This window comes from Oryctolagus cuniculus, chromosome 9, assembly GCF_051225735.1.
Source record: "Oryctolagus cuniculus isolate XC-2025 breed Fujian yellow rabbit chromosome 9, ASM5122573v1, whole genome shotgun sequence".
NCBI lineage: Eukaryota > Metazoa > Chordata > Mammalia > Lagomorpha > Leporidae > Oryctolagus > Oryctolagus cuniculus.
Genome location: NC_142875.1, coordinates 69,823,287 through 69,848,506, shown reverse-complemented (window position 1 = coordinate 69,848,506; position 25,220 = coordinate 69,823,287). Strand labels below are relative to the sequence as shown.

At 43.8% G+C, this 25,220-nt stretch overlaps 2 long non-coding RNA genes across 2 annotated transcripts in view; both read right to left on the bottom strand.

Moving 5' to 3' along the window:
- The window catches only part of LOC149124599 (uncharacterized), a 154,641-nt gene extending 132,249 nt beyond the window's left edge, over positions 1–22,392 (bottom strand). Inside the window, exon 1 of the long non-coding RNA XR_016213301.1 lies at positions 21,870–22,392. This is a non-coding gene — a long non-coding RNA (uncharacterized LOC149124599). The remainder of the gene's footprint in view (positions 1–21,869) is intronic.
- Positions 15,996–21,811, bottom strand: LOC149124600 (uncharacterized). The gene is made up of 3 exons (XR_016213302.1): positions 21,261–21,811; positions 18,507–18,728; positions 15,996–17,424 (listed from the first exon to the last, which is right to left on the bottom strand). It is a non-coding gene; the product is annotated as an uncharacterized LOC149124600 (long non-coding RNA).
- Positions 22,393–25,220: the final 2,828 nt, after the last annotated feature.

Below are 25,220 nucleotides of genomic sequence, written 5' to 3'. Positions count from 1 at the left end.
TTGGTCTCTTTGCTGAAAAATCACTCTGCCTCCTTTCCCGGCTTCACTCTTCTTCAAATACCTTGTCATTACGTAGCATGTAATATTTTTAATTTTTAATTTGTCTGTTCCCCTGAGGGAATTGGTCATCTTCAGTAATGCCCCCACCCCAAGCTCTGAGAGTCAAGCCTTTCCCCTGACGGTGGCTCAGTAAAAACCTGATGAATGAGTGGATGAAAGAAACAGAGCGTTGGCTCTGAATGGGAAGTATTCATTCACTCATTCACTTCAAACTTGTATTAAGTTAGTGATTTGTAGAACTGTCAGAGACAAGTATTTCTACTTTACTTCTGATGGCTTTGTGGGCATTATCCGTGAACTACATCTCTAACAGAAGTCCCAAGTGTGGGTTTCTGAAGGTCAAGATTTTCTTTATGGCAGTTTCCCCCATTCCTACAGCCCAGATTTAAGCATCTTTGCCTACTGATTCTATGCCACTACTCTTGAACTTCACCACTGTTTGCGTGCAAGAAGAGATAAAGGAGGCACTAAGAGAAAACTTGATTTTGTGCTTTTCATTAAAACATCCTGAGAAGTGCCACTCACACAAGTAGAAATCTTTCAAATCCCAACATATGTCTACTGTAGCAGGCCCACACATTTCCATCTTGAGGATAAGAAAACATTTTCCAAGAGTTTAAGGTTCGTGGCTGAGTTAATATAACTAGAGACTGGCAATACCCAAACCTACAAATCCATACCTGCCTACCACCAAAAATGATGCTACTTTCCAAAAGAATAAGTCTTTAAAGAGAAATGAATTTTCCTACAAGTTTTTAAACATAGCCCATGCCCCAGAATGAAACCACATAGCTAAATAAATGTCCTAAAAATGTATCCTTAACTAACATAGTCAACAATGGCCCCAACAACCCAAACCCCAACAAACATATTGACCAATTCTCTTTTCCCAAACTTTGCAAATGGGCTGTAGAGAGATGTGCTCCAACCACTGCAGCCCAGGGTCCCTCTTTCCGCCAGAATAAGAAGCAAGGTCTGTCCTTTATCCCTTTAATGCCGACAAATTGCTGCTTTTAAATAGTTAGACTGGAGGAAAAAGTGGGCCTTTGGTGCAGCACTCCATGAACTTAGTTACCACTTAAATCACTCAAAAACTAGGACTTCTGTATATAGGCCTGAGAATCCTACCATGAGGCTGCTATGGGAGAAACTCCATCCCCCGTGGGAGGTTGGGGGAGTAGCTCCCCAAAGTTCCTCTTTCTTTGCTCTGTCTGAAAGCAGGCACTTGGGATCTCAGCCAGCAGCCCTGCAACACCCAAAACTGCAAGCACTGGGCTGATTCCAACACTGCTGGACTTTCAGCAGCAGGAGGAGCAGGAGGGCTCCACCCTTGGTGCCTTCCTCCAGAAGAGTACTAACCTGCTGATTGTTAACCCTTGCACGCCGATGGTGGTGTAAACTTCTGTCTGCTCCACTTCTCTCCGCCCTGACTCACAGGTGAAGCTCGCTTCTCTACTTTTGGTTGTCTCTTGGCTGCCCTCGAACTCCAGTTTTACCCATGATACTATTCACGAGACTGAAAAATTCTGTCACATCACCCCACCCACCACAGCAGTCAGCCTCCAACTGCACTTCCTCTTCCCAGGCCCTGTCAGCTTGCAATTACTCCCCAGGCACATCACACCTTTGGCAACTCCAAGTATGGCCTGGGGCATCAATTAGGAGCTTGTTAGAAATGCAGAATCTCAGGCTTGCCCCTTCTGCTAAATCAAAACTCGCTAAACAAGACCCCAGTGACTGTGTGTACTTTAAACATTGTGGGGGAGGGGGGTAATAAAAATCTGCCCAAGCGACTGAACATGAATTTGGAGGCCTCCTCATTTCTTACCTTCAGCCATGGCAGATGGAAATTCTTCTCTGCACTGTATATGCAAACGCAACATAAAGCAGAAGTCACCTCCTTGGTTTCATTGGTTATTAAAAGCACGTTTTCCACATCAGCCTCTCCAAGGTTATTTTCCACTTCTGCTTGTTCACAAAGCTGGGCATTTTCGCCGTGCTTTCTTCCCTTCTCTTTGTTCTCTGGGACACCAGTGAGCTTTCATAGTTGGTATTTGGGGCATGGTGGGCAATGTCACCAGCAAAACTCTCCTCTGGCTAGTGAGAAGCCCCTTAAACAAAGGTTTGTATGTGGGGGTGGGGCTCAAATCCTAGCTGTGTAAAACTTCAGGAGTCTCATTTCACCTCTCAGTCTCTCTGCTTTTATCTACAATAATATCTTTCAGAATTTTGTGAGAATTCGAGATAACAGAGTACTGTACAGTACCTAATTTTTGGCAGATAATAAATGTTTTATGGCTGTATGAATGAATGAATAAATAACAAAGAAGTATAAGCTTTGGAAAGCAAAGACTTGAATGAAAAGAGGACACAAGTAAGAAAGAGATAACTATTAGAGCGTGTAATTAACAAGAAAGGGAAAGTAACGCAGAAAGTTTTGACCTCAGATTTCATAAGCCAACAGGCACATGAGCAATGACTGGCCCATGGATGCTGGAACAGGGCAATACCTAAATTGAGCAAAAGTACCATGGTCATTACGAAGGACTTTCCAAATCTATCAGGATTAATAAGGGGTGACTTAGCATCACTGATGTGTTAGTTCTATATCCTCTCATTGTTCTTTTACTAAATACCCCAGAGATAGCAAGCAATATGCATTTTAACAAACTGCAACTTATTCTTATACACACTAATGTCCAAGAATCCTTTCAAAAATTGAAGAAAAAGCTCAAAAGTGAGTGGGTGTAATTTGAGGCGGGTACAGAGCAAGTAAGGAGTTACAGAGAATGATGGGGATTTATAGTGATGGGGTATACAGAGCAGGCCCCCACTGCAGTAATGACCTTTTGACTTATTGCTTGGTGCCTGAGTTGTAACACAACATCTTCTCCCAGCATCTATTTACTATTCGTGAAGCAGAACTGGTATTCCAGAGCCATGCTGCTTTCTAAACTCTACATAGCAGCAAGGCATGTTTTACTTTCAATCAGGTAGCTAGGAGGTGTGATGCTACCTTGACCACAGGAGAGACAGGAGGTAGGAGAAGTTTCCCCTAGCAGAAACACCTGGCGATCCTCCAGCAGGTGTATGTACACTGTCTGGGGACATAATCTTCAATATTTTTGAAACCAAAAAAAAGTTTTTAAACCTCATTGAAATTAATTTCTAGCACATTAGAGCTGTTCTTCAGAACTATGTATGGGTCTGCATAGTCCTTTCATAACGCATGTTTTCCATACTCATTTTGAAGACCCCTCTTATAAACGGATTTCAAATTTTTTTGCACCAAAATAAGCTTATTTTTCAGTTGCATTTTCCATGCACTTTTTGAAGTACCCTTGTATTCCCAGGATTCTCTAACCAAACTGGGTACCAGCTGACAGAGATGGTCCAGAGAGAAAGGCCTCAGACCCCAAAACAAGGAACTGGACTTGGACCGCTGCAAGTCAATTCCCTTTCCACCTATAGCATTTTTAAGTATTTCAGGCAAAGAAGTGTGTTCTTGTTTGATTTTTTTTTTTTTTTTTTTGACAGGCAGAGTGGACAGTGAGAGAGAGAGACAGAGAGAAAGGTCTTCCTTTGCCGTTGGTTCACCCTCCAGTGGCCGCCGCGGCTGGCGCGCTGCGGCCGGCACACCGCGCTGATCCGATGGCAGGAGCCAGGAGCCAGGTGCTTTTCCTGGTCTCCCATGGGGTGCAGGGCCCAAGCACCTGGGCCATCCTCCACTGCACTCCCTGGCCACAGCAGAGGGCTGGCCTGGAAGAGGGGCAACCGGGACAGAATCCGGCGCCCCGACCAGGACTAGAACCCGGTGTGCCGGCGCCGCTAGGCGGAGGATTAGCCTAGTGAGCCGCGGCGCCAGCCTCTTGTTTGATTTTTTAAAAACATTTTTAAGAACTACAATAGTTTAAGGATGAAAAAGTGAGAGTGCATTTTGTACATGTACACTATTTCCCCCAAGGATTCCTGTATCATTTTATCCTTTGGTAAACTTCAGAAACAAAGCTAATTTATACTCATTTATTTTACAATAACTTTATGGGATGAAATTTGCATATATGTTTGCCTCAAATACTAGTACCTTTGTTTTGTTTTGTTAAGGGGGACAATTTTTTAGTTTTTTTTTTTCAACAACATGGACTAAATGGGGTAGAGGTGTGCTCTGAATTTTAATGATAGACAGATAATTGAGACCTAAAGATTGAGCCAAAAACAAAGGACCTCAACCAGGCATTCAAAAACCTATGATAGGCTGGCAATGCGGCTCATTTGGCTAATCCTCTGCCTGTGGTGCTGGCACACCGGGTTCTAGTTCCGGTTTGGGCACCGGATTCTTTCCCAGCTGGGGCGTCGGATTCTGTCCCGGTTGCCCCTCTTCCAGGCCAGCTCTCTGCTGTGGCCAGGGAGGGCAGTGGAGGATGGCCCAAGTCCTTGGGCCCTGCACCCCATGGGAGACCAGGAGAAGCACCTGGCTCCTGGCTTCGGATCAGCGCAGTGCGCTGGCCGCAGCGGCCATTGCGGGGTGAACCAACAGTAAAAAAGGAAGACCTTTCTCTCTGTCTCTCTCTCACTCACTGTCCACTCTGCCTGTCCAATAAATAAATAAATAATTAAAAAATGAAAGGCAGAGCACAAAGAGAGAGAAAGAGACAGAGGAGAGAGATAGCCTCCATCTGCTGGTTCACTCCCCAAATGACCACAACAGCCAGATAGGGGCCAAGCCAAAGCCAGGAGCCAGGAACTCCAGCCAGTCTCTCACATGGATGGCAGGGGTTCAGATAATTATTCTATCTTCCACTGCTTTCCCAGGAGCATTAGCACAGAGCTAGATCAGAAGTGGAGTATCCAGGATTCAAGCTGTCATTTAGATATGGGATGCTGGCACAGCAAATGGCTGTTTAACCTGCTGTGCCACAGCACCAAATGTCTGAACTTTGCCCTTAATCCTGGGAGCCAGGCCATATAAGCCTGGGCTCAATGGCATGAAGCATCCCCTGACTCTCAGGCATAACAGAGCAGAGCTCCCTGGGACCTAAGGAGGACAGCATTCCTCACACAGTTGCATAGCCACAAGCTCAAACAGACTCCTCACCTTCTAAAGTGGAAGTTTCACTTGCCATTCAGTGTCTTACCTTAGTTTTGAACAACTCCTTTGAGAGCAAAGGAATGCAATCTAAAAGCTACTGTGCTGCTCAAATAAACAGGATTAAAAAAGGAGTTATAACAGCCGTCCCTTTTGTGTGCTGTGCTAGGATCTGCACTTTGCTAAGAACTGTGCCTGTGCTGTTATTGCACTTAATCCCTTCAGACACCTTAGGCTGCAGATTCTGCTATTGTTCCCATTTACAGATGAGAAAGGAGAGGTATGCTACCTATTAAATAACACAATGCAATCCAAGGAAACAGTGGCAAAAGACTGCTGTGGGGGTAGGGGGTGGAGGGCGCTTTCTAAATCCCCATAGAGCTAAACAAATAAACAAACAGAAAACATGCAGTAACAGAGAAGACGATACCCAAGCAATGCTCTGTGTCTGTTGGTCACCCAGTAGCCACTGGGAAAGGCTTTATGGCACTGACTCAGCTCATCTCAGATGCATATACCATAGGTCCATAGACTCCCATAACTGCATGAGTCATTCCAGGCACTTCAATCCATTACTTAACACATTACTCAGATCCTGGTACCAGGGAGGGAATGGCAGGAAGTCAAGGTCTGTTATACATGGATGAAAACAATAATAATCCTGAAAACACCTGCACCTGTGGGAGAAAAAAAAGTCATAATTTGGAAACATCTGACTTTCTAACTGTTCTGTAATTCATCATTTAAAATGCTTACCATAGATCTTATTTTGAAGCACATATATCTATGTGTTAGTGATAAATGATCATCCTCTAATTAGAGTAACCTCCAATCAAAAATGAGTCACTGGCCTTTCCCTCAGTGTTTTATTTTGGTAAGCCAGAATAAACACATGAAATTGTTGCTAGGGAGACCAAAGGTACTAAAGGGACGCAGCCTCTCATTAAAAAATTGACACACCAGCAGGAAAAAAAAATGATGGATGTTGTAGTTATTTTAGGGAAAATCATGTCCCAAATGTTGAGGTTAAGTCAGCCACCCCTTTTCCTCCAGAAAAAAAAGTTTCCGATGCAAATGGTTTGAATTAATGCCATGGATATTTATAACAACAGTCTGGTTAGGGAACTTATTTGCTATTCATCAAGTAAATGTCCCTGGAGATTAAAGGAGCCCAAAGAAAATATTTTTAAAATAATAAATGAAATGTCTTTTGGGGTAGGAAGCAGCTATATTCATATTCAGCACCATGACTACAGGGTTGAGTCCTCAAAGCCAAGGCCACTGGGACTGGACAATTCCATGGTGCCTTTGGAAAAGCTCGGCAGGACACACGTGTCTCAGCTGGCGTGCCCATGGGAGAGCCAGGGATTTCTTGAATTGACAGCGCACGTAGAAAGCAAGAAAAGGGAAACCAAGAGTGGCCCAACATGCAGAGCTAAAACTGGAAAGGCACTGACTTATCTTTTTTCCAAAAAAAAAGGAAAAACTCTTTGGTTTGATTTTGGGGAGAAAAGGAGAAGTGGAAAGAGATTTAGCACTTTTAAGGTGTTATTGGAAATGGCATCTTCAGTTTAAAAATAGCAATGAATGAAGAAATACTGTGTTGGTGACACGATGTGTACACACAAGCACTACTGGGCTCCTCTGGCTTCATGGTGACTCCATGAGGGAGGTGTGAGTGTGCAGTGGTGTAGAGAGTTGGACGAGGGTCTGCAGTGTTACTGAGGGCTTAAAAAGGCCCTTAATGTATGGCAGCAAGGGCAGCGTGAAGCTCACCTTCCTACTGGTCTCCCTCCAGGAGTCTGGTACCAGGTGGCCAAGGACCACACCGATCCTCTCTTTATTTTAAATGCTGGTATTTTGTTCAGTTGCAGATTGTTTTGCATTCATTTTGATTTTAAAAGTTATTTTGAATATTTAATACTTATTTTTAAACTTTGTATTAATTTTTAAATGCTATTTATATTTATGAATGCATTTGGTGTCCTCTGAAATGGTAAGCCCAAGTCAAGTGCCACACCTACTTTAGGGTCCTGCAGCGTCATTCAGAAGAAGAGCCCCCACTCTCCAGCACAGGCTGCCCCAGGACAGCCACTGTCAGGGACAGTCAGTTCTCCAGATTCCCCCTCAAGACAGCAGCTTCTGCTTAGAAGCCCTCTCCTCTCAACAAACAAGCCCATGAAGACCCTACAAGACAGGAGCCTACATCCCAAACTGAAAGGCAAGATTGGAGTTCTGGCTTTGGGGCCCTGGTTCCAGCCCCTTGTCTGCCATCCAGGCCTCCATGCTTGGGGTTCCTCCAGTGATACCCAGGGACAGTAAGGGAGCCTTCCTACTGAGCCTGCTGTGAGCACGCAATGGGGTCATCAGGTCAATAGCCCAGGATCTGATTAATGTCAGCCATTGTTATTATTCCCAATTCTTGGTTCCTTTACCTCTTAAAATCTCAGTTTCCTCTTCTGTAAATTAGAGAGACAACAGTACTACCTATGAAGGTTGCTATAAAGCTTCAATGTGTCATAATATACAAGGTGCCTGGCATGATGTCTACACAAAGTGTTAGCCATTATTATTACAACTATAACTGTTAGTAATAATAATGTTTACTAAGTTTAATAATGCTTACTAAGTTTATCCTCTTTCCTTGTCTTCATCCTCCTGTAATTACTGATGCCACTTCTGCACCTCCCGCTCCTGCCTCTGCTGCTGTGATCGTCTTGGTAGCTGCGTAGTTAATACAGCCGCAGTGAGCTCTATAAAGGCTTCTCCCTCCCCCACACAAGGGGCCCTCAGGCTCTGTTTAAACACTGGAATGAATTTACTATATGCTATGCTTTTTAAAATGTTTTAAGCTATTCAAACATTTTTATTTTCTACATACGATGTCAAATAACCTGTTGAGTTGATTTGCTCATTTTTTTTAGCTGAGATGTTTGGGTATGCTGTAGACAGAACCCGAGACAACAGAGGAGTTACTGTACTTCAATTGTTTATAAAGGAGCGGCACAAAAATAATCTTTAAAGCTAAGGGAATGTTAATATTTAGATCCATCTAAGGGAAAATAATAACAGTTTGTGATTTCCTCCCTCCTCACTTCCAGGGCAAACATTTTTAAGGGAGGATTTTATTTTGTAACATAAATTGTTTTCTATATAACCCCAAAGACATGAGTGATTAATAGTGAGCTATAGAAAGTGATGCCCATAATTAGCAGCTTGGGTACAGTCAGATATAAACATATATATTGTTTGTAAAACATGGAGCTTGAAAAAGAATCACATCTTGCTAGGTGTCACAATAAGGTCAAGATGTTAAGAAAGTCATTAGGAAAAGATTTTAAATAAAATCAAAATCAGATATAATATATTCATGTACACTCAAACTATACTAAGTCTGAGATAAAGTTTTATTCAGGTTTATTTCATCATCATATATGTTGTTAATTATTACTTATATCAGTATTGATAGAACAGTGTAATTCTCATTTTAATTATAGCAAGAACCTTAAGCAAACACACAGTATCTTGAATGCAGATAAACAAATGTATTTCATATAGTGGGTCATTAATGTTTTGATACTGAGTATTGTATAGTACATGGTTTCTTATCATGGATGATAGGATGAATCACATCTGACACTGGGAAACTAATGAAACACCAGATATTGATCTAAATTCCTTAAATACATTGAATCATTCTTAAAAGAATCCCTGTAGAACATTTCACCCTCACTTTATGGATAAAGGCATTGAGCTTTAGATCAAGTAACTTGGCCAATGTCTCGTGTTATAAACAGAGTTGGGATTTAAATCCAAGTCTGTTGAACACTAAAGCCCATTCTCTAAGCCACTGTGCTAAACAGGGAACCAGCAAAGTAGGCAAGGTGACCTCATTCTCCTCACCACAAACATTCAGTATGCCAAGGTCAGCTCATCCAGTCTTGCTCCACACACTGGAGCGGCCACTCCATGTACGTCAGAAGGACTTTCACTCAAGCCAAATAGCAGCAGCAGTAAGTTCTAACATTTTATTACATTTGTTGAAAAGGACAGTAGGACCCATGGCCAGGACCAGTACACCTAGCTGTGCAGGATGTGCACTCTGCAACTTCAGGATGTGTCACTCACAGAGGACTACTGGACAGGTACCCTCTGGAGTTTCATAACACGGCACCCCTGCTGGCATGGCTCTAAATGTGGCTCACGATTGGGCATCATACTATGCCAGCCGGTAACTGGACCAGGAGTAGACACCTGACCAAAGACAGCCAATCAGACTCTTGCTGTGTGCACATTAAACATAAAGGAAACTCCTCCAGTAGTCAGCAACTGCTGGACTTGAACAGGCATGAGGCTGGAGCTGGGGTGGCAGAAGCTAGGAATGAAAAGAAGAGTGAAGCACACTGGGAGTGATGAAAGAGCTCAGGTAGCACCATAGAGACAGTCAAAAGATTTCTTTTTCAACTTAACATGAGTCCTCGTAGACCCAGCTATACTTTTCTGCTTGGTTCCTAAGACGTTTTTGTGTATCTTTTCAACAAACACCTCTTTGTATTTTCCTGACCTGAAGGACATCTGATCTTTGCAGGATAGGGAAATGTCCTTTCTTGAAGAGAATTTATCCTCTGGAACTTGGTTTATTGCACAAAAAGCAGTTTTGCTTCTCAACCCCTGGATTCCTATGTACAAGAAAGTGACTTAATTTTTCTGTACCACAACCGACTGAGAGTCCATGCTGATGGAGTGGTAGAAGTTTGATCTCAGCCATTTTGGGATCCTGTGGGTTGAACAGTGTGAAGGAGGAAGGGAGGAGGCTGGAGGACACTGAGTCTTGCAGTCATCACCATGAACTACCCACAGTGGCATCTGGTGAGAAGGCCCATGGTTGACTGGTCCTGCTTGTCACTTACAAAGTTCACTGCTACATGGCTCAATTTCCCATCTATACATCCATATGCTCTTCTCAATGCCCAATAAATCACTCAATGTTCCATGCCATGCCGGGCTGTGAGCAACTGGAGTGGGGGCTTTCAAAAACCAATCCACTTGGCTCAGAGAAGCCTTCTTCCCAGCACACTTGGCCACACTGGGAAATGAATGCTATTTAAGACCCTCTCTCCTCAGTCATCTGTCCTTTGGGTACTACCCAGAAAGCCAGGCCCAGTCCTGTGCACACTCAAGTTCTACAGGTGGATCTGGGGGCCCTGTAACCACACCTCCCAAGGGCACGGTCTGGATAAGGACTGGGAACCAGCCTTCTTTCTCAGGGACCATCCACAGAGACACTTCCACATATGTCCCCACAATTCCCTGATGTTTCCTGTTCCCAATGCACCCCCTTTTCCCCTCCAGGTGGATGGCTGTCTCTCACATCTCAGGTGTTCTGCTCCTCTGTCATTCACACACTGAGGTCTTGCTGTTTCCTGAAGGAGCTAGTCTTTTGGAACTCAAAAGGCAAGATATGACTTTTTTTCCTGTTTTTATTCTATGACCTACCTCCTCTAAGTCAACTAGCCCACACTGGCCTAGTTTACTGAATGGAGAACAACCAACAGGTCTGAAGAAATAGTCTCAGTGGATATTTCAAAATATTACCCCAGCATAGTGCTGTGGGACCCGTTAGCCTCACAAAGCTTTCTTCTGACCTTCAGCTTTGATTTCACTGTCTGTTCCTCCTGGGTAATATTAACCAAGATGAAATAAGATACCTCCACCTTTTAAAAGCTGAGTTGGTGGCTCTATGGGTCTGCCATTTTATTTTTATGCATTCATGTATGTGTATACATGTTTATGAGGCATGTAGAGAGAGAGTGTGCACACCCATCTACCTGTTCACTCTACAGTTCCCCACAATGATCAGGACTGGACTAGGGTCAAAGCATGAAACTGGAAACACAATCCAGGTCTCCCACATGGGTTTCAGAGACCCAACTACTTGAGCCATCACCATGGCCTCCCAGGGGCTGCATAAGCAGGAAGCTGGAGTCAGGAGTTGGAGCTGGGAATTGTACCCAGGTGCTCCAATGTGGAGTCCAAATACCTGCTCCCTGATTCTGCCATGATGGTAATGTATAAGGGATCTTCAAAAAGGTCATGATAAATATGTACTGTAAAAATTTTTTGCACCAAAATAAGCTCTTTTAAATTTCTTTTCCCACAATCTTTCAGAAGTATCCTTATACATTGAATTATTTATCAAGTTTTCTTTAAAGGTTAGCCTTCAGGCTAAATCTCACAATGTACTTCATATTTTCTATGAAAGTTCTGATAAACATTAAGAAAATGTTTCCTTGGTGAAATAACTGTCAGTCTACAGCAAAAGGCTCATAATTTCTCATCCATAACTCATTTCTATATCTTTTTAAATATGTTACATGGTACTTTCCCTACATATTTTATCATCTTATAAGAGTAAGAAAAGGATTTCAATTTGGACAAAAGAATATAGTGGTGGTTTATGGAAAATACATCCACATGAAATACCACTTAAACAAAGAATCAAGCCCTTTCCATGCTTGCCACAGAGGCTCAAACTTCTTAGCCAATTACAATAGCTCATTCTTCTTTTGATTTATTAAAGATTTATGAAGGACCTACTATGTGGGGGCACAGAGATACAAAGAAGACTAAGACAAGGATCTTACACTGTAAGCTGGTCATCATGACCATCTGGGAAGTGAACCAACAGATGGAAGATCTCTCTCTTTCTCTCTCTCTCTTACTCTCTCCTCTCTCTCTCTCTCCCCCTTTTCTGTAACTCTTTCAAAATGAATAAATAAATCTTGAGAAAATAATAAGTTTTTTAAATTTGAGAGGCAAAGAGAGAGTCAGAGAGAGAGAGAAAAAAAAGTGAGCTTCCATCTAGAGGTTCTTTCCCCAATACCATAATAGCTGGTGTTGGGCCAGGCCTGAAACCAGGATCCTGGTACTCAATCCAGGTCTCCCATGTGGGTGTCAGAGACCCAATCACTTGAGCCGTTACTGCTGTGTCCTAGGGTCTGGACCAGCAGGAAGCTGGAGCAGAGAACTGAATCCCAGTCCTCCAATTGTAGATGCAGGTGTCCTAACTGCTAGACCGAATACCCACACCCACAGACTTTCTTTCTTTTATGTTTTCATCTGCCTGTGAGTGTCCAGGCTCCTCCAGAAAGCCAGAGGAATGGCTGGACAGTGTGGTGCCCCCTCCCCCCATCACCCCTGCCCCGCTGCCTCCTCTTGCAGAGACTCAAAGGGAATTTGTTCACTTTTCCAACAACCCTCAGACATTTTCAACTCAGCAAAGAAGTTCACTCATTTTATTCCCTGATGGAAAAAGAAACATGACATTCCCCTCATTATTAAAACACCACTTTTTTTTCTGGCCACAAAGGGAAAATTCAGCATAATAGTCCCCAAATGTTGCAATTTTCAGTTGAATGGCACTTTTCCTCCACATACTAAAACCTTTTCTGACATATGCATATGCGCATACACACAGTTTCTTATAAGGTTCTCATCCGCCTGTGTACACCTTGCCCTGCTCTCCCACCACACCCCTGCTCTACAGTCCTGCCCTGGCCATCTGGAGTAGTTTGCCCATGCAGTGAGCTCACCCTCCTCAGTGCCTTCCTGCCAGTGATTTCTGCCCACAGTTCAGGAGCTCCTCTAGGAAGTCTACACCAACTCCAGGGCACACAGGGATCTCTGTCTAACCCACAAGGTTTGTTCACGCTCTCCTGCCTAAGTCAGCCTTTATTCAAAAATGTTTCCAGCCTTATGTTCATTATAGTGTCTTTATGTAGCCAGCCAGGCATTGGGCTGGAGCAAGGCACGGGCTCTGAAGTCAAGCAGCTGTTGGTTATGGATCCTAAGTTCTGAGCGAGGTGAGACCTGGTTCATTTTTGTAAAATAAATAAATAAAGCCCCCACCCCTTGAAAAGTTTAGGGTTGCTGTGAACATTAAACAAGGTCTCATGGCAAGCACTGGGCCTTGGCCTTTCAGGAGCCACCTCACCTGTTGTCTGGGGCAGGACCTTATCCCATCCTGCTTCTGGGTCCACAGAATGCCTGGCACAGTAAGGTAGGTGTGGGAAGCAACCGAGACTAGACTAAATTACTGGAACTGCTAAGACTACTTCTATGCATCTGATCTCCCATCATATGGCGCTGAGAGAGAGTAAACAGCTTCCACACAGCTGCCTCACCAATTCGACTAACAAGCTGCAGGAGCTGATCCTGCCCCTGATTGGAGGAGAGCAGTGTGCTCAGCGCGTGGGGAGAGAATGCCAGCGGAGTTGGGATTGGTGGAAGAGGACTATAAAGGAGGAGAGAGACAACATGCACCGGGAACATCTGAGCAACCCCTGAGAGAGCCGGCCATCGGTGTGCCGCTCCTCTGTGGAAGTGGGGGAAGCGGCGGGGGTGCCACCCCTCCGCTGAGGCGGGGGAGCAGGGAGACCGGGAGCAAACCCGGGAAGGGCCAGGGAAAGAGAACAGCACAGGGTCCGGTGTCATTCCTCCGCGAGTTGGGGGAGTGACAGGTAGGATGTGATCAGGAGCAATGCTTGAAATGCCCAGAATTAATAAGAAGCTGGAAACATAATCCTGGTTCACAAGGAACTGAGACTGATCTTTACCAATTCAGCACCAGGGTGCCACTAGAATTGAAGTGGAAAATGAGATAGTATAGAAAAGCAGAGCATGGGACCAGTGTTGTGGCATAGCGAGTAAAGCTTGCAGTGACAGCAACCCACATGGGCACCGGTTTGATTCCTGGCTGCTCCACTTCTGATCCAGCTCTCTTCTATGGCCTGGGAAAGCAGTGGAAAATGGCCTACATCTTTGGGCCCCTGTACCCACATGGGAAACCAAAAGAAGCTCCTGGCTCCTGGTTTTGGAACAGCACAGCTCCGGCCATTGTGACCATCTGGGGAGTAAACCAGGGGATGGAAGACCTCTCTCTCTTTCTATGCCTCTGCCTCTCTGTAACTTTGCCTTTAAAATAAATAAATAAATCTTTAAAAAAACCAGAGCAGTTATAATACATAGATCCTACTTAGAAGTGTCTTGTTGAACACACATAGAAAAACCAGTGTCTAACACCTTTCACAAAGGCTGCCTTGTGTCTTTCAAGGACACTCAATGAAATGATATTTCCTTCAGCCTTCTGAACTATCCGAGTTCTGATTGGGTTCCAAAATACAGTAGATCAAAAGGCAGGAATTTTTAAAACTACCATAAGATATGAAGCACATTTATTTGGTTGCTGTGTGAACCAAGAAAATGAACATTAAACTATAGACTTTTGCTGGATCACTCTTCTCTTTAATCTTAGAACAAACCAACAGGCCCTTACTTTGAGTCTTATCAGTTACACAACGGGTATGATGTGAGTAAATATTTCCAATTTGCACAATTCCTACAATTTCCTATCACTGAATGGAAAAACAAAAAAGCCAGGCATTCACATAAGAAGTCTCGTTAGAAAGCCCAGCAGTTCTCTCTATGCACTTAAGCACTGAACTAGAATACAGAGAAGCACAATAAATTCTAAACATGGTGCACATCTGGTCCAAAAACCACAATCAATTTATTGCTGCATCTGAAACACTTTCAGCGACTGTCATATAATATATTTTCACACATTTCTAACAAGACATTTTCTTGGAAACAAAATAGACAGGTATATCTGTCGGTTCAATTTCTTGCAAACGGAACAGAAAAATGTTTGGCTCACATGTCTGTACTGTCTTTGGAGCAGTGTAACTATCATCTGAGAAGGGTATTAGTCAAAGATGCCAGGAGCTCTGTGATTACTTCCAAAGAATTGAATCATTGGCTACATAGAAAAATGAAAAGATATATGCATGTGGATACGCACCTTCCCTTTTTTCCTACTCCAACAGAACCATTTATTGCACTTACTTGAAAGAGACGTACCAGGGTCTTGTTAAAGCCATCTATCTCCCAGTACTAAAATGTTGGACTCCCTAGCAAATGAAATCGTTTGATCCCGGTGGCTCTTTAAGCAGAATGTTATTAAAAGTTTTATTAAAAATTAAAATGCAATTGAAATCACATTAAAATGCTTAAAAGCTCCACATTTTCACCCTAACCTCTCATGGGTATCCCCAAGGAGAGTCACAAAGGTATCTGATAGCCCGAGAGCCCCAAACCCAATAAAGAGGGCTGCCAAAATGTCCCAATATTGGCCCCAGTGAAACCATTTACTGGCTCACTGTTGGCTGCATAATCTGCCTTCAAGCACTTTCTCCCCTGCAAAAGCCCCCAGGACTCCTATAAGCGCCATGTCTCAGTGCACAAAACTTTCAAGTGACTCCTCCTGCCCCTGCCCCGGCCCCAGCCCCTCGCACCAGCCATGCAGGCTTTGACCTTTCCTGATAACCCATTCAAAGCACCTTCTGCTTGCAGTGCGGGGAAGAAACGCACAAAGGCAAGATTACTTGCTCTTTGACAAGGTTCATGAACAGAACAGGCGTGGCCAGCGCTCCTGCATACTTGGAGCTTGTGTCTGCGCACCTCCCTGCACCACAGATGCCTCCACTGACTTTGCCTGGGTTCATACTCCCCAACTCCACTGCGTTCACACTTTCTGGTGATGTCCCCCTGTTGAATGAAGTAGTCTATTCTGTGGCACATGACAGGGCATCCTGCACACCCCTGTGCCAACTCCGCCCATTAAACTCATATCCCATAGAGTGTAATATGCAGCAGTTTGTTTTCCACACCAGCCAGCCAGAGCCTAGCTCATGCTCCTCCTGCACCCCCAGCACCTAAGACACTCTCTTTTGTAAGACAGGGATGCGGCTACTTTTTTTTTTAAAAGATTTCTTTATTTGAAAGGCACAATGACAGAAAGAGTGAGAAAGAGAGGGATCTTCCATCTGTTAGTTCACTCCCCAAGTGGCCAAAGGGGCTGGCCAAGCCAAAGCCAGAAGCCAGGAACTCCACCCTGGGTCTCCCACAAGGGTACTGGGTCCCAAACACTTGGGCCATTATCTCCTGCTTTCTCGGGTGCTTTAGCAGAGAGCTGGACCAGAGACGGAGCATCCGGGACTCAAACCTGCATTCTCGTATTGGATGCCAGTGTTGCAGGCAGCAGCTTAGCTCACGATGCAGCAAATCTTTCCTAAATGAAAGAACAGTCACAGCAGTCCCTGACTGTGCCCAACAGGAAGAAGCGCTGCAGGTCGCTCTCCCACGAGTGAAAAGAGAATCTCCAGAAACGGCCAACTCAGAGTTTTCTGGTCTTTGAACCAACAAGAACTGACTAGAAGGACATGCAACTGATCATGTGTAAATGGAGGAAACTGTGTGGTTTTACAACCTGGACCTGAAGTTTTACTATCAGAATTAGAGAAATGCGAAAGAGATAAAGGAGTCAGCATCCAAGAGAAAGGAATGTAGGGTCTTTGGTGAACAGAGAATTCAACCATGAGGGCTCCCTACTCTGAAAGACAGGTGGTGAAAAGCCAGGGTCAAGGTGAAGACACCAGGAAGGAGTAAGCAGACTAGGATTTATCCACCGAATCACAATGCCCTGGAATGGCAAAGGTCGGGGCTGCTGTTGTGGTACCATGGGTTAAGCCACCACCTGCAGTGCCTGCATCCTATATGGAGTCCCTTTGAGTCCCAGCTGCTCCACTTCCAATCCAGGTCCCTCCTAATGTGCCTGGGAAAGCAGCAGAGGATGGCCCAAGTTCTTGGGCCCCTGCACCCACACTGGTGACCCAGATGAGGCTCCTGGGTTTGGCCTAGCCCTGCCCCGGCCATTGTAGAGATCTCAATCTCTCTCTCTCTCTCTCTCTCTCTCTCTCTCTCTCTCTCTTTCTGTGTGTGTGTGTGTGTGTGTCTAACAGTGATTTATAAATAAATCTTTAAAAAAAAAAAGAATGGCAAAGGGTCTCTTGAATATAAAATGAGGTACATTCAAGAAAACATGGTAAAGACTCCCCCTATGTTAGCAGATTTTTAAAAAGAGGAAAAGGAGATGGATTGAAGCCCACAAAAACAAGTGACCCCATGTTGTGCTCATTTGAATTGAATAAAAAGAATTGCACTGATGAATAAGTATGAGGCTGATCCTGCACTTGAATTCAGAAGGAAAACAGAGAACTTCAGGACCTCGGTGAATTCAGACAGGCGCGTATGCACAAGGGTGGCCAGAATCCCTGCCCACGGCCAGGGTCTCAGGTCGCAGAGGCACTTTGCGTTCTGCCTGCTGGGGTAGCGTCCGCAGCGCCGTGCAGGTGTGTTTGAAGGAGAACGCCTAGCAGCAGCTGAAATAACCAAAAACAAGGTGGTAAATGGCTGCCCTGGGCCAATGTGGGGACAAATTGGCAGGGGAGAGTGTTCCACACAGAGCTCTCCAACTGTTTTGAGAATTCTACTGCCTCTCCCAAGGTGCCCTGGAAAAGACAGAGTGGAAAAGGTAGAGCCCTTAAAAATTTTATATGGTTTCTAAGGCATCTTAATTTTTTACAAAAAGTTCTTAATAATGTTCTGGATAAAAGACTCCTGTACTTACAATATCCTTTTTATAATGCCAAACTCTTTGTGCAATGCATGTGTATATATTTTAAAAGACATAGTCTGGCACTTACTGACAGCACTAACACATACCATATTCTCCTTCCGTTTACTCTACTGCTCAATGCTGTGGCCAAGGGCAAATCCATTCAGTTCTCTGCCCTGACTGTGCTTCATTTAAAGGTGAGGAGTTTGGAGTTAAATATAACCTAGTGGTGGTTTCTAACAGCTCTAGCCATTAAAATATGCTCATCCAGCTGATACTGTTTAACACTGGCTTCTGACATGTTCTGAAGTCCAAGCAATTGGAGGGGCAGGCATGAGGGTACTCTAAAACATCTGTGAAAAACAGTACTGAAGGGAAAGTTTTATTTTGGTATCAAAAAGTTGAAATCCAGACCTATGAGGGATCTCCAAAAAGTTCATGAAAATTGCATATTGATTGTGACAATAATATATGACAGTATTATGTTAATAACAGGGGAAGAACAGGTGTGGAGGATATGGAAACTTTGTGCTACTTCACTATTTTTGTTTTGTAACTTTAAAACTATTTTGAAATAAAAAGTTTAAAAATGTGTACAGTGAAAAAATAATGCATGGATTTCAAATAAACTTATCTTTTAATTCTATCTTTCCATGACCATTTTGAAGTACACTTGTATCTTAGCATTTCTGGGGATGAAGGCTAGGTAGGGGTTGGCAATCGCCACTACACAAGGCAGACACTACAAATGCAGTCTGGTTTACTGGGTGCTCTCCTGTCCTTGTGTTAATGCCTCACGATTTACCAAGTGCCTTCTTTGGGGCTCGGAGAAGCTGTATGACTCACCAGGATCCCATGCCTCAGTGCCAGGGCCGGAAGCCTCATAGACTTTCTTCCTGTACGTCCAGGCTCCAAAGACAATTTGACAGGAGTAACTATAGCCAGGGTTGCTTCAGCAATAACGTGCAGTGATTAACAGCTCAACTCTGAAGTCATTCAGAAAAGCGGCTCCTGAATAGCCTCACTTGTAGGAGGAGTCAGAGACATCGAATGAGGGTGGATTAAACCCTGGATTTGAAGAACAGCCCAGAAGTTTTTGTCAACATGAGAGAGAGGCAGGACCGCAGCATCATCCGTGAATGATGGGAAACCATATTGTAGAAGGCCATGCATTATAGGAAGAAAACATTATATTTCATGTGCCCTAAGCATTAGGGAATTGATACTGGGTTGGACTTCAGAGTAGGATAAATACATCATTCACATAGAAATCAATCAGTTGAAAAAAAAAAAGAAATCAATCAGTTGGCTGCAGCTTATTACCATTTATCTAAGAAGGAAATGTCAGGGATGTCTGAAGAGAAAAACAAGGTCCCCCAAACAACAAATCCTACAGAAGAAATGGATTTCTCCAAACCATTAGTATCATGTTGCTGAAATGAGATTTTCTTTTAGCTTCTTGAATTTATGTTGTAGGTTTCAAAAGCCTATTCTGAATTCAAAATTTGATTTTTCTTCGAAGGACTAAGAAGTTAGCAATATCCTATGAACACACCAAACTTAAGAAAGAAAGCCAAGTGATAAGGAAGTGGGAATGTTTGCATTTATCCATACATATGAAACAACTCATTTTCCAAGTGAACGACACATTGATCCTACTTTGTAATTTAGCCTTTTTTGTGCTTCAATGTTCTCATTTATAAAGAAGGAAAATTAATAGTACCTGCCCAAGAGTTATTGTAAGGATTAAATGAGTCAGTGTATAAAAAGTACTTGGCACAGTGGCAAGCATAATAAATGATAAATAAACGTTAGCTATTATTCTGATTCCAGTGAGCACTTTGGTTTCTATAAATCATAAAAAGTGATCCCTGCACACATGGGTGCAGGCAGTTTCCGATGGTTCTTTAGGTCTATGAAATTTGATCTTCCTTGCCTTTCCCTGGCAGAAATCTTAACTAGCGAAAGTTATTGATCCAGGTAGCAAGAGCCACAGCGCTACACGACTGTTTCCACTTGCTGAAAATTTCCAGAAGGTAATCACTTCAGGCTGGAATTGTCCACACTTGGTTTCAACCCAATGGAAATGCACTCCCACTGAGGATGGAGGCAGACTCCATACCTTGCTTTGAAGCACCTGGGGTCAAGGAACAAATGGGCTTTTTCTCTATTCCAAAATAACGCCTTTTAGCTGAACTTTAAAGAAAAATAACATTAAACATTCTAAGTTTAAGTTTCCCTGAGCCCAGCATTCAATAAATGGAGGACCACCTGCTTTGCCAAAGATAAAGACACTTACTAGGAAACTGATATTGTTTTTAATTTATTACTTTTAAAAATATTTATTATTGGGCCAGCGCCATAGCTCACTTGGTTAATCCTCTGCCTGCGGCTCTGGCATCCCATACGGGCACCGGGTTCTAGTCCCGGGTTCTCCTCTTCCAGTCCAGCTCTCTGCTGTGGCCTGGGAAGGCAGTGGAGGACGGTCCAGGTGATTGGGCGCCTGCACCCACGTGGGAGACCAGGAGGAAGCACCTGGCTCCTAGCTTTGGATCGGCGCAGCCATTTTGGGGGTGAATCAACGGAAGGAAGACCTTTCTCTCTGTCTCTCTCTCTCTCACTGTCTAATTCTACCTGTCAAATAAGTAAAAAAAAATTATTATTTATTTGAAAGTCAGAATTACAGAGAGAAGTAGAAGGAGATAGAGAGATCTTCCATACGTTGTTTTATTCACAAAATGGCCACAACAACCAGGGCTAAGCCAGGCCAAAGCCAGGAACCTGGAACTCCTACTATTGTTTTTTAACCTCCTTTGAGACAAACTGGTCCCAAGTTGTATATCTGGTTTTCATGTTCAAGTATTTTCAAATAAAATACTCTATATTTTGAGAGTAACTTCTCTGGGTTTTTTCTCTCATTTAACTTTGTAACATATTTTACAGCACTGAGATGTAGTAAAATGATTTTGGAAAGTATTTTAACATAGATTAGATGTCAGGAGACCTTGACTCTACCCACCAAGCCTATGCAGCTACAACTCCTTGTGCTCTTGATGGCAAGACATTCAAATCTGGTGTTTGGAATCAGGTTTTCAATCACCAAATTGAGCACAGCTGCAACTCAAATAGTAACTTCCCCAGCTCCTAACCCAGCGCCTGCCATAATGAATTGGTGAACCAAGAACTGAATTAATGGGCACTGGGCAGACTGAATATTTCACTTGTCTGGATATTTTCAAAATTTTTTATCAGGTTTCTTTCATTATAAACACTTCATTTCTCTAACATGAGGGTCTTTTCTCTCTTTTTCCTTTTCACCACCAGTTATGGAAGCAGTGGCCATATATCCTCAAACCCAGGACCATTTCAAAGTATAGCTGACTTCACCGCAATGGCAATCATGATTCAACCTACCCCCAAAATGAAACTTCTTTGAATTTCCTCCCCTCTGCCATACACCCATAAACTGAAGACCCAAATCTTGATTAAATTAAAAGAAGCTTAGCTGGAAGGGAGGAAGTGAAGGCAGAGGGAAAGGAGGGAAGAGAGAGAGGAAGGGAGGCAAGCAGAGATTAACACAGGAGAGTAACACCTAATCACCTCCTCTTGCTCCGTTCTGCACCAGCACAGCCCCTTTTTGCATGCACTTCCAGGATCACAGATGCAAAAACAATGGCCGCACAGCGTGCACAGCTCCATTAACAAATCCATGCACTCCGGGGAGCCGCAAACTCCTAAAAGGCAAAGGCGGAATCACCTGCTTCTTTGTATTCTCACAGGTTTGCTGCACTTGAGGAGTGCTGAGGGAGGATGGAGATTGCTTAATAAATAGTTGTGGGATGAAGAAAAAAAGGAATGAGAGAGGGAGGAGGGACATAAAGAATGAAAGATGGAATACATGGAGCCCCCTTAGAGCCAATCTTATTAAACTATTACTATCCACATAGCTTTTCAGGAATAGTCAACCTACCCTACCTACCAACCCGACCTGATACCTCAACAACTACACTAGTTCTCTCTCTGCCTTGCACCCGCTGACCCATCCCTAATTTCATCTCTTCAGTAATCCTCTCACAACAAGGGAGGAAAACTGAGCAGTCATGTGATCTAAGGATGTGATGTGTTGTCCAGCACTTGCTGCCCCATCTATCTTTGTCCGCTCAAAATACCACACTGGGTGGCTTACACAATAGACATGTGCTTTCTCACCGTTTTGGAGGCTGGGCAGTCCAATTTCAAGGTGCCAGCTGATTTGGTTCCTGGTCAGAGCCCACTGCTTGGCTGCAGTCGGCCACGTTCTCACTATGTCCTCACGTGACCTTTCCTTAGTGCATGCAAACAAGGAGAGTGAAAGAAGCATCACTCTCTTCCTCTTCTTCTCAGGCCCCTAATCCCACCACGACCTAATCTAATACCCTCACACGGGGGTTAGGGCTTTGACTTACGAATGTTAGGGGGTACAAAACATTCAGTCCATAAAACCAACATGTAAAGGTCTGAGAATCTCATTCATATTTGTCACTTCTGCTGAAGAATGAGAACAGGGGTCAGCCCACTGCCCATGCTGTCTCCTGAGGCACACTGGATGCGTCTGAGAAGCAGCTGCCTCCTGGAGGGAGAGCATGCCCCTGCCACCGTGACTCCGCACGTCTTGCCTCCTCTTTTAGACTAATTTGTGGCTGGACCAATTTCCATCTTCTGAGCAACAGGACAGGAGGACAGAAAGAGGACCTGAAACTCAAGTAAACAAGGTTTTGAATATCAGCTCTCTGTGTCTGCATGTGTGGTTTCCTTTAAGTGTAGTGTCCTGCTGGAGGTAGGGGTAGGCTGGGGATTCTATGAAACATGGAATCAATCACATTTTTTAAAATCATCATTAAAAAAAAAAGAAAAGAAAATCATCAGAGGCTTTCACTGCACCTTGCAGCCCTGGTCATGTGACTGTCTCGGAACCAGAAGACCAGACTCTGATGAGGCCTCAGGCTCTGGGAATCTCCTGATTGTTCAGCTCATGCCAATGATCTGGAAGAAACACTAGAAGGCAAGTTAATGATACTTACTGCTGACTGGATTGGGAGGGAGCCACCTGAAATACTAGTGGTCAGCTGAAGTTGAGAAATAATTACAGGCCAGCTGTATTAGATACTTAATCTCTCCAGTACTCTCTCACAAGTAAATGAGATTCAATTTATAAAGTATTGTGAAGGGGAAAACTATTCCAGACACTCATCATTGTCCCTCTTCAAGAACTGGCTCCTTCTGGGACCCTCAGCAATGCCCTCCTCCGAGGTACCTGCCAGAGAAGTAGCTCCTAAAAAATGGAGTGCAACACCCGACAGGAGATACTTAAAAACCTAAGTCCTCAGCTCTAACCCACTGAACACCCTAGCATGGCCACTGCCTTCATGACCCAATGAACACAGATCCCCTGCCCTGGCCAGGCCATTTGTTCTACACATTGAAGATACAGAGACAAGGATCCCATCCCTGGTCTCAGATGATGGTTGGAAAATGTTCCTCCCTTGAATGAGAACAGGGCATGGTGTTCCTAACTTTGAAACCTGTGTCCCAACTTTGGATTTCATGCCAGAAAGGCTTGCCTTAGTGAAAGTTCCTCTAGCAGAGCATGCGGGGACTCCCTGGGAGTCAGCAAACTCCAGCCAGATGGAGAGAGGCTGTGAGGACTCCAGGGGGTGGTTGGCATCGCCTCACACTGTCAAGGAGGAGCACCTGCCATCTTCACGCATTGCCCCCCTCCCACTCCTGTCTTACCTTTTCCCTGCAGAGGTCCCACATGGCACACAGCAGAAACACAGAGGGTACTACATTTTTTAAAAAAAATGTAGATTCCTGACCCTGCTTCAGTCTCACTGAATCAGAATCTCTGGATTGAGTAAAATCTGCTTTTTAAATAACTTTCTTGGGAAATTTTCATGTCATGTTAGAGAACCACTGAGTAGTATACAGAGCACAGGCATTGGTGCCAGATAAATCCAGCACTGACATTTAATTAGCAAAATTAACCCTAGGGGACCTGGCTTAATTACTTAACTTCTTTGTGACCCAGTTTCCTGCATAGTAAAATGGAACAATGCCCAGTGTTATTATAAACTTAGAATAGAGAATGTGAAGTATTGTAATCTCTTCACACCTCTACTAATGCCTGCTCTCAGGAAAGCATCTTATCCAAAAGTTTCATAATTTGGTTCAAATTGAAGTCAAATTTCTCCAGGACTGTTGTCCTATGAGTATATTTCTAACTGTGGAAAGAAGACCTTTGTTCACTAATGTTAACACACCAGCGAAATAGGATTCAGAAAATTGGTTTTAGCCATGGGAGTAAGCTATGGGTAACTTTCCATAACCAAAGGCAATTACATCTCAACTAACGGGAACAAGTTTTTATTTATTTATTTATTTTACAAATCCAGTAAAACACACACACACACACACACAGAAAGATAGATACATGAGAAAGGACAGAAACTGCCATTCTTTCCCTCACATTTCTGTAATTAGCTGCCTTCTATTGCATGGTGAAAATATAATGCACAAGGAACATGTACTAGAAAATAGAAGATCAAACCACAGCATTATGATTTTGGCAACTCAGTTCTATCTGAACCTGTCTCTTTGTCCATAAAAATGAGGGACTTGGGGTCCTACTACATTCACTTAATAGGTTTTATATCTTTGCAAAGCACAGACTGTTCAACTAACAGCTACATAAATGGGGTGGGTTTCAGAACACTGAAGAGCAAGGAGGACCCTCCAGGATCACAAGCTCCTGAGAATACAGATCTAGAATATCTCAGAGGTGTCTGATTTCAGACAGTATTTACCCTGTACTTGCCAACCCCAAATCCCTTTAGCACTTGGAAGGTTTGGCCTCAGCTCAAAGTTTGCAGTGAGAGAAGAGTGGGCGGAATGTCCCACATGCCACCTGTGTCTGGGAACGCCACAGTCAGGAGCCAGCCAGAAAATATTTGATTCCAAGCTTGTATAGAAATGGGCTCTATGCACGGCAACAGACAAAAAAGTTAAACTCAGCTGGTTTGCCAGGGAAGTCTGGAGAAGGTCATCAGGCAGTGACAAGGCAGTAAACAGGACCACATGTGGGCTGGCAGTGGTGCAGCCACAGTTTCTATCACCAGTGGCCCAGCAGAGGTTTTGACATGCTTCTCTCTGTCAAGCCATCATGGGGCTTCAGTTGTGGGCATCATCTCTAAGCTTTCCAAGACCCACAAGAAACTGAATCATCTCTGGCCTTCTGAGCTGTGTAACTGTCTCCCTGGTTTGTTTTGAAACCTACCATGCACTACCTTATATGGCCTCTCTTTTCAGCATCCTATTCCTCAATAACCTCATCCACACCCAAAAGACAACTAGTATATTCAGGCACTAGAAACAACTAATGATGCAAGGGAGAGTATGATGAACAACCTGCCAGTTCCTAGAATACACACACAACACCAAGGCAGGTGAATTAAAAACAGTAGTATTTGTGGCAGCTACTGGGCACTGCCATCCAGGCCCTCCACCAGGGCCCAGGAGCTCATT